This window comes from Anguilla rostrata, chromosome 2 (assembly GCF_018555375.3).
Source record: "Anguilla rostrata isolate EN2019 chromosome 2, ASM1855537v3, whole genome shotgun sequence".
Classification (NCBI taxonomy): domain Eukaryota; kingdom Metazoa; phylum Chordata; class Actinopteri; order Anguilliformes; family Anguillidae; genus Anguilla; species Anguilla rostrata.
Genome location: NC_057934.1, coordinates 23,178,148 through 23,186,448, shown reverse-complemented (window position 1 = coordinate 23,186,448; position 8,301 = coordinate 23,178,148). Strand labels below are relative to the sequence as shown.

Here is an 8,301-nt window from a genome sequence, read left to right as displayed (position 1 = left end):
TCACTCAGTAGTGGTTGGTCCGCCAGAGAGGGTAGGCGGAGCTAACGCAACAGGCTGACTCTTCAACTCACTTGTGTGTGAGCGGCGTACTGTTTTTTCCGGTCTCTGCTAGCGTTGCGACTGCGAGTAAACAGTCATTATGGCCGAACAAACAAAGAAAAGATCGATGACTACAGCCGATGAAACTTCAAAAACAATTGCAAATCCAAAGAAAAAGAAACAAATTTGACATTCAGATACAGGCAAAAAGTCAAAAAAGAAAAGCGACCGTCAGCGAGGAAAAACCAGAGTTACCATTTGCGTTGCCTTGCCAAGGTGGAGAGCATTGGAAGAAGAAAAGGAACTGAGGGGAGATACAGATGTGGCTCACTTTCTCTTGGACTGGTAGGTACCGCTAACGTTTTTAAATATGAAATATACTCTACCTAAATTGTGGGCCATGTTTGGGGTAGTCCCCACGTGGAATTGCAGATTGCCTGTTTGTTCATCATTAGGTTTGAAAACAATGAATGGGACCATTTCAGGGCTAATTTATTTTCTCTGTTAGCTAGCTACCGGACCATGTCAAGAAAGGCAACATTAATTTCGACAACGTTGCGCACAGTAGCCATCTCTCTCATATGAGGTAACGTTGTCGTAAAATTTTCCCCGACCGCGAAAACTGCCTGACTTGTTTACCTTTTGGACAGATGTGGCTTCTGGGTAAATCTATCGCTGTTTTCGTCGCAGCACTTTCGACACAAACCGTATCAAAAGCGATGTCCAAAAATTTCTCTTTACCATGAAGAATACCTGACTTGTTCACATTTTTTGACAGATTACCGCTAGCGGAGAACAGTGTTACGGAGAAATACCAAATTCAAGAGAAAAAACTCTGCGCTGTCACTACATAACGGTCTAACAACCAGATTAAATTGAGCATCTACATGAAACCTACCATGCATTAAATTTAATCACCGGCTCAGTTTATTTATATTAATGCAGTCATAGCGCGGAGCGTTCGAAACAGTAAATGCCTGCATTAGAGCCCGACCGATATATCGGTACGGCCGATATATCGGCCATTATTTGACTTTTTTGACGACATTGGGATCGGCAGTTATGCAGCCGATGTGTCCCGATTTTTAAATAAGTATAATAAACAAAAGAAACATTGATTATTTATCTGTACTGGTCTGTCCGAATGTTGTAATTGCTATTTACTAGAATTATCCAGTAGAGGGAGCTCTAAGTGTGAACAGCAGCTGACGCGCTACTTCTGTAATAAGACGTTTGTCACTCGTGCCTCATCCAATATTCTCGACTGCAAGACTTGTCTGCACAGATTCGATTGCCACAATAAAGGTATGTATATTTAGTAAAAGTTTTTAATTAAATGCATTTATACGACCACTATGTTTATCAATCCTCATTATCAAGCGAGCGAGCCAGCTAACATTTGGTTCACCTTAGCAAGCTAGCTGGCTAGCAAGCCTTTATGAAGTGGCAGTGAGCACATAAGCAGCGTAGGATTTCCAGAGGACATCGCTGTATTCTCAAATAAATAACCAGCCAAAATAAAATGGTGATTGAATGCATCACACATTTGTTTTTTTATCTGAGATGATATTAGCTACTATATGATGCTGTGTCGATAGCCAACGCGTTATTTCAAGCGAGTGTGTCATCTAGTCACGCGTCATCGTAGCAAGCTAACCAGACAGTAAAAACGCTGATAAAACACTTCTAACGTGGATCATTTTAAGCCATGTTATCTAGCTTTGTCGTGATAACATGAGAGAAGGATTGCTGTTGGAGAAGTGAATCAACCAACAGTTAGCGCGGGTAACCTGCACAAAAGCGCATTGTAGTTTTTTTCACGTATTTCATCCAGTCAATTTAATTTCATCTAACGTTACACTTGATTCACTCATTAGCTCCGCTATATAATGGCTTACTCTTTGAGATCATGTAGTAGAAATAAAATAAGAAAATATAATTAATTTAACTTACTGAGAATATATAATAAGAAATAATGAGGCTGTGTCAATAGCTAATGCGTTATTGCGAGCGAGTGTGTCATCTAGTCACGCGTCAGAGCGCATTGTAGTTATTTTCACCACCGAATTCTTATGGACAGGGAAGCTCACTAGATAAAGTCTTACGCTCTGAGATCATGTCGTAGGAATAAAAAAATATAATTAATTTACTGAGAATAGATACTAAGAAATAATAATAACAAATTAATAACAACAACAATAATAATAATATTTATAAAAATACATGTTTGAAACTGGAAAACTGATTTTTTTAAATAAATTTTTTATAGATGGCTGGAAAAGAAAGGAGTAAAAGCAAGGTGTGGAGTTATTTTGATTTCACACACTTAAAGATGGTGTTAATATATATATATTTAATTTAATATCATCTTTTACATTTTTTTATCTAAAAAGTTCTTTGTGTGTTTATTTTTATTTTTATTTGTAAGTTATAAGTTAAATGTTCTTAAATATAGAAACTTTAATAAAATATAAGTTTTTCAAATTGATTAGAAAATGTTGCATTTTTGACAAAATATCGGTCAAAACATCGGTAATCGGTGGGCTAGGACTCTCCAAAATCGCGATCAGCATCGGACCCAAAAATCTGGCATCGGTCGGGCTCTAGCCTGCATCCCCTTAACAAAAAATAAATAAAACTATAAGGTGCATGTCAAATTTAAATATAGCCCCACTAGTCTGACTTTTACAATTTTGGCACTAAATTGGCCCACTTTTCAGTTAAGTCTAAAGTAACTGATACATCCACTGAGCACTAGTGGTTACTGCTAGCTCAGTATTTTACGATCATTTTCTGTACTTGAGTATACCTACTTGATGTACAAAAAGCTGCAAAGTTAAAGTATAAATCTAACTATTGTGGTTCAAAATGAACCAATTACTAGAAGTTGGTTATATTACTGTGCTTATAAACCTTTGTTGGGACCACCTTGTCAAAGTTCCCTTCAACCAGTTTCAAGTAGTGTAATTTCATGAAAGACACCCCAGCACAACTACATCAATTCAGGGGGGAACCCTAATAATGCCTAGGCACTGAAACCACTACAGTCTAAATACAAAATAAAATGACAACATAATGGGAAGTCAGTAGATTTATTAAAAGTCCACCACAAATTCACATTTGTAGGTAATTTTTTTTTTTTAATCAGTCATCACTGCAAGCAAAACATGTAGTCCCCCTCCACCTGAGGCCTCCCCACACAGTGCAAATGGTACCAGCGTCCACAGTCCTCCCTGGTGCACTCAATCTGAAAGAAAATGCTAATTTTTTATATAGCCCTTTGACAGTGTGGACGTAGGTAATGGCAGACACATAGGACATACAAATTCAAGTGTAGGAAAAAAAAAATTACAAACCCATTCATCCAATTTAGCATTTCTTGCATATCTGCTGGTGACCTTACCACAAGCCACGCACAGGTCTGTCAAGTCCTCTAAGAAAAATGTGTGACACTGGGAAGAACTGATCATACCAGTGCAGCTCAGCAGAGTGGATGCTATGTCTCTGCGGATGACTCTCATTCCTGCGTCCACTTCAAATACAATCTCACTGCCTGACAAGAGGCACCCACGACCACTCTTAAAAAGTCTGCCCATCAGCCAGTTTCATCGGGTTCGGAAGATCTGCAGTGATAACATGTCTTACATAACACAGGCCACATATCTGTCTAATAGATTCCTCAGCAGAGGGTACAAAAGCGAGTGGGTAGACGCAGCTAAGGAACAATTTGATCAGATAACACAGGATGAATGTCTCCGGTCAAACCATAATAAAAAACTATTTTTAAAAGTAAAAGTAATTTTCCTATGTATCGTACAAAATATTCTCCATTTGGTTCACAGTTTAAAAATGTCATCCAGAAACATTGGCATATTGTCGAGTCAGACCCCAAAATAAAGAGAGTTTTTACAGAAGCACCTAAACTTGTTTTTAAACGTCCCACCAATCTACGAGATTGTTTAGTCAAATCGGATATGTGCCCTCATTGTGCACCGACCTTCCCCGTTGTACCAGACAGTAATTACAGGTGTGGTAGCTGCACCCAATGCATTTACACGCACAAATGTAAAAGATTCAGCCAACCACGCACCGGTCGGGACATATCCGTACATGGTGCCATTACATGTAGCTCCAAGCATGTTGTATATCTTATCCGTTGTCCTTGTGGCCTTATGTGGGAGAAACATCGCGAGCATTACGAACCAGGATTAGCGAACATAGGAGTAATATCAGAACTGGGGATGATCGTAACCCTGTGGCTGCTCATTTTAAACAAGCTGGTCATAATGTCAGTGCATTGAGATATGTTGGTGTGGAAAAATTGGAGAAGCCTCATAGGGGAGGTGATCTTGAAAAAAGGCTTCTCAAACGTGAAACCTTCTGGATCTATTTCCTCAATACCATGCCCCCCAATGGTCTAAATGAGGAATTTGACATAAAACCGTTTTTGTGATTTTCTTTCTTGCCCTCTTTTCCAGTGCCCTAGTATGCTAGTGGCTAAAAACATCTTGTAATTGGTCTTCTGCTTATTATACCATGAGGTTTTTTAACTATTATTCTTATATAATATGTAAAAAATGTTTTACTTGTTGTTTGTTGGTATGCCATTTGATAATTTTTCTATTATGTCTCTCTATCTCTATATATTTTTCTATTGTGGTATTATGAAATGTTTGTATGTATTTGGTATTTTTTACCATATTATCGAATGGCCAATGTGCTATGGCCTACTTAATTGGCTGACAGTGATGTCGATCTGATGTCATTGGCTTACTGCCTATATACCTTTTTTACCTGTCATGTGGTCATTTGCCTGATGAAGACCCTGTTGGGTTGCTTTTTTTAGTCAATAAAGTATTGGGAGCTGTAATCCAGTGTGCAGATATCCATTTTCTTTCAATCTGCACTTTGCAAAGCAGAAATATAGTTTCGAGTAGTATTCATTTAGAGTGGTTTACATTTGCAAATTACCTATACTTACTTTACAGACAAACGTTCCACATGAGTTGCAGTCTTTTTGCTTGGGATGGGGCAGAGTTCCACATGTCCAGCGTGAAATATTTATTTTTGTCCTTATAAATGCCCTGGAGAAATCCAGTGGCCAGATGAACTCTGTGGTGGGGTGGGCGTGGTTTGAGCGTCGGCTGCAGAGAAAGAGAGAGTGAGAGGAGCGGCTCTCGGATCCCTCGTCACAACTGTCAGGTGGAGGTAATCAGCGCCGATAATTATCAATTGTTTAATTGCGCTGATTGCCTCTGATTGTTTTCAACAGTGAGCCTGGGGTTTTTAAAAGCGGAGACCGGGAGTCTTCGGGGCGGAACGCCGGTAAGAAGACGGAACCTTACTGAATTACCGAAAACCAAAGTATCTGTGTTCCGTTGTAGCCAGGCGAAGTCGGTGGTGAAATAAAAGAGCACGCAGTGCTACAAAACGAAACCTTGTCTCAAGTGAGTCTGTTGGCGGGCAGGAGGGGTGGCACTCACTTGCCACAAACTCCTAACAACATTTAAGTCAGTGGTGTCAAACTCGTTGCCATGGAGGGCCGTGTGTATGCAAGTTTTCATTCCAACCAATTAATGCTGCCTTAATTGAGTCCAATGAAAACCTGCATTGTGGCGCCCCGATCCCTGATCGGTGCTCCCCACGTGACCACCAAGACGGCCGAGCCCATCGACACCGGCGGCTGCTGGGAAAAGTCGTGAGTGGGCGGTACTTACCAAACCACAGCCTGGAGACGTTCAGGACCCTGGACAGCACCAGACAGAACACCTAAGGTGACACCAGGCAGCACCATGGACAGGGCTGCAGCAGAGGGAAGGTAAGGGGAATTTTCCACTCTGCTGCACACCTGCAACTGCTTGTTAGATTGGCTGCCGGCGCCCACCTGAAGCTGCTTGCGCTGACGAGCAGGCAGGCTTTTATAGACCAGCACAAACACAGGAAGGGAGAGCTGCTGGGGCTTTCGGAGGAGCTACACCAGGCGACTTTCTGCACCTGGATCAGAGACCGTAAGCGGCCGTGGGCCACTCTCTCCTCGCGTAGAGGAATAGGTGTGACAACTTATAAACTGTTTTGTGTAACGGAGCAACCGTGAGTCCAGGGGACCGTGTGACCGGGGGCGACGACAGGGACCTCTCAGGGCTGGAGCTGGGAGAAGGTTGGAGCGCAACCACACAGGGGAGGGAGACCTTCACCCTTCACCCCCTGCACGGGAGGAGCACCAGTCGACACCTGGAGGAAGGAGCCGGACCCGGACCGGACTGACCAAGCCCCGCCCCCCTAACCGATGTGCTTCTTGTTTCCCTCCAGAAGGAGACCGAGTGAATACCTGGAGTGGAGCACCGATACCCCGACCGGGAAGACATTTTAGTTGTTTTTGGCTCCCCCTACCTTTACCCCCACTCGTTACCATCATTAAAGAACGTTTTGTTAATCACTACCTCAGTCTCCCTGCTCTGGTTCTTCTGGACTTCCGTCACTCAACCCCCCGTGGGCTGAGAGAGTTCACAATTGGTGGAGAACGCGGGCACTCAAAATCCACGCTACGGGTTGACGGAACCAGGTAGAAACCAGTTCAAAAAAAAAAAAAAAAAAAAAAAAAAAAAAAAAAAATGGAGGAGGCTATCAAGGCTGTGCTACAGACCCAGAAGACCCTGGAGGCGGCCATGGTGGCCCTGGTCACCCGCACATCAGAGAACAAACTGAAGCCGCGGGATGTATTGACAAAAATGACCCCCGAGGATGACGTAGAAGCATACCTCGAGCTATTTGAACGCACCGCCCACCGAGAAGGCTGGGCCCGGGGAGACTGGGGGGCCATCTTGGCACCATTTCTGATCGGGGAGGCCCAGAAAGCCTGCCGGGACCTGACCGATGCCGAGGCCGCGAACTACAACAACCTTAAAGCAGCCATTCTGGCTCAGTATGGCTATAGCCTGCCAGCCAAAGCCCAGCGCTTCCACCAGTGGGCTTACAGCCCCAGCCAACCAGCGAGAGCCCAAGTGGCTGCCCTGAGCCGCATCACCCGGAGCTGGCTGTTGGAAGGAGATGGTCCCGCCCTATTGGATCGAGTGGTGCTGGATCGGTGCATCCGGGCACTGCCCCTGACGCGAAGAGGTATGTTGCACAACAGGGCCCCGAACGCTAGAACTGTTAATTGCTCTGGTGGAAAATCACCAGGTCACGCAGGAGATGCTGCGGACCAGCCGACCCGACACAGGAAGAGGGACGACCGGGGATCCAGGGTGGAGAAAAGCCCGGCCCGGAGAATGGCTGAACCCCTGGAGCCGCGACAGCTCGGACACCCTACAGCGCCCCCTAGGGGACCCACGGAAAGACGCAGGTGCTATACCTGTGGAAGGGAAGGTCACCTTGCCCGGGCTTGCCCCGACCGGGATGAGCCCATGCCCACCGCAGATACGTCAGAGCACCCGGTGTTCCCATGCCGGTACATCACCACCTGCTGGGCACATGAGGGAGCCAGGGCCCCAACATTTCCGGTAAAAATCGGCGGACGGGATACCGAGGCCTTACTTGACTCAGGAAGCATGGTGACCCTCATCCGACCGGAGTTTGCGGGGTCTCCCGAGGTAAGGCAATCGCCGTGGCCTGCATTCACGGGGACACCAAGCAATATTTCACGGCTGACATTGTGCTGACCACCCCCAGAGGCTCGGTGGCCGTCCGGGCAGGAGTCGTAGAGAACCTGCCCGTTCCTGTACTGGTGGGCCGGGATTGTGCTGTGTTTGACAGGAACTGGAAGGAGTCCCGCGAACCTCGAACCAGAGGGCAGGCGCAGACCCCAGAAGAGGCGGCCCCAGCACACCGCCGGGGTGCTCAACCGGCCTGGGCGGGCCTCTCTGGGGAAGACCAGGCCGAACCGACGGATGCTGTGGTAGAGGGAGGCAGCCAACCGCCAGTACTAAGAGACCACCGCCACCGCATCAGAGGCCGTAGCCGAGAACCCCGTCGGCCTGGAGGAGGTGGGCTCAGAAGAGACCTTTACCGAGTTCGCCCCACAGCCGGGAGCCAGACCGGGAACAGGGCCGCTTGGAACAGAGCAGCTGCAGGATCCCAACTTGACGCAGGCCTGGAGGGAGTCCAGGAGATTGATGGGAAGCCACGACCAGGGTGAGTGAAACAACCCCCTATTTTTTGATTGAGCAGGGGTTATTATATAGGGTGTCCCGGTCAAGGAAGAGAGAGTCCACCAGCTGTTAGTCCCCAAGACGTACATTTCAAAGGTCCTGTACCTCGCCCACA

General features: G+C 45.7%; 1 long non-coding RNA gene across 1 annotated transcript; it reads right to left on the bottom strand.

The window, feature by feature from the left end:
* Positions 1-3,102: 3,102 nt before the first annotated feature.
* LOC135249483 (uncharacterized) lies at positions 3,103-4,125 on the bottom strand. Its single transcript, XR_010328700.1, has 3 exons — positions 3,512-4,125; positions 3,396-3,472; positions 3,103-3,286 (listed from the first exon to the last, which is right to left on the bottom strand). It is a non-coding gene; the product is annotated as an uncharacterized LOC135249483 (long non-coding RNA).
* Positions 4,126-8,301: the final 4,176 nt, after the last annotated feature.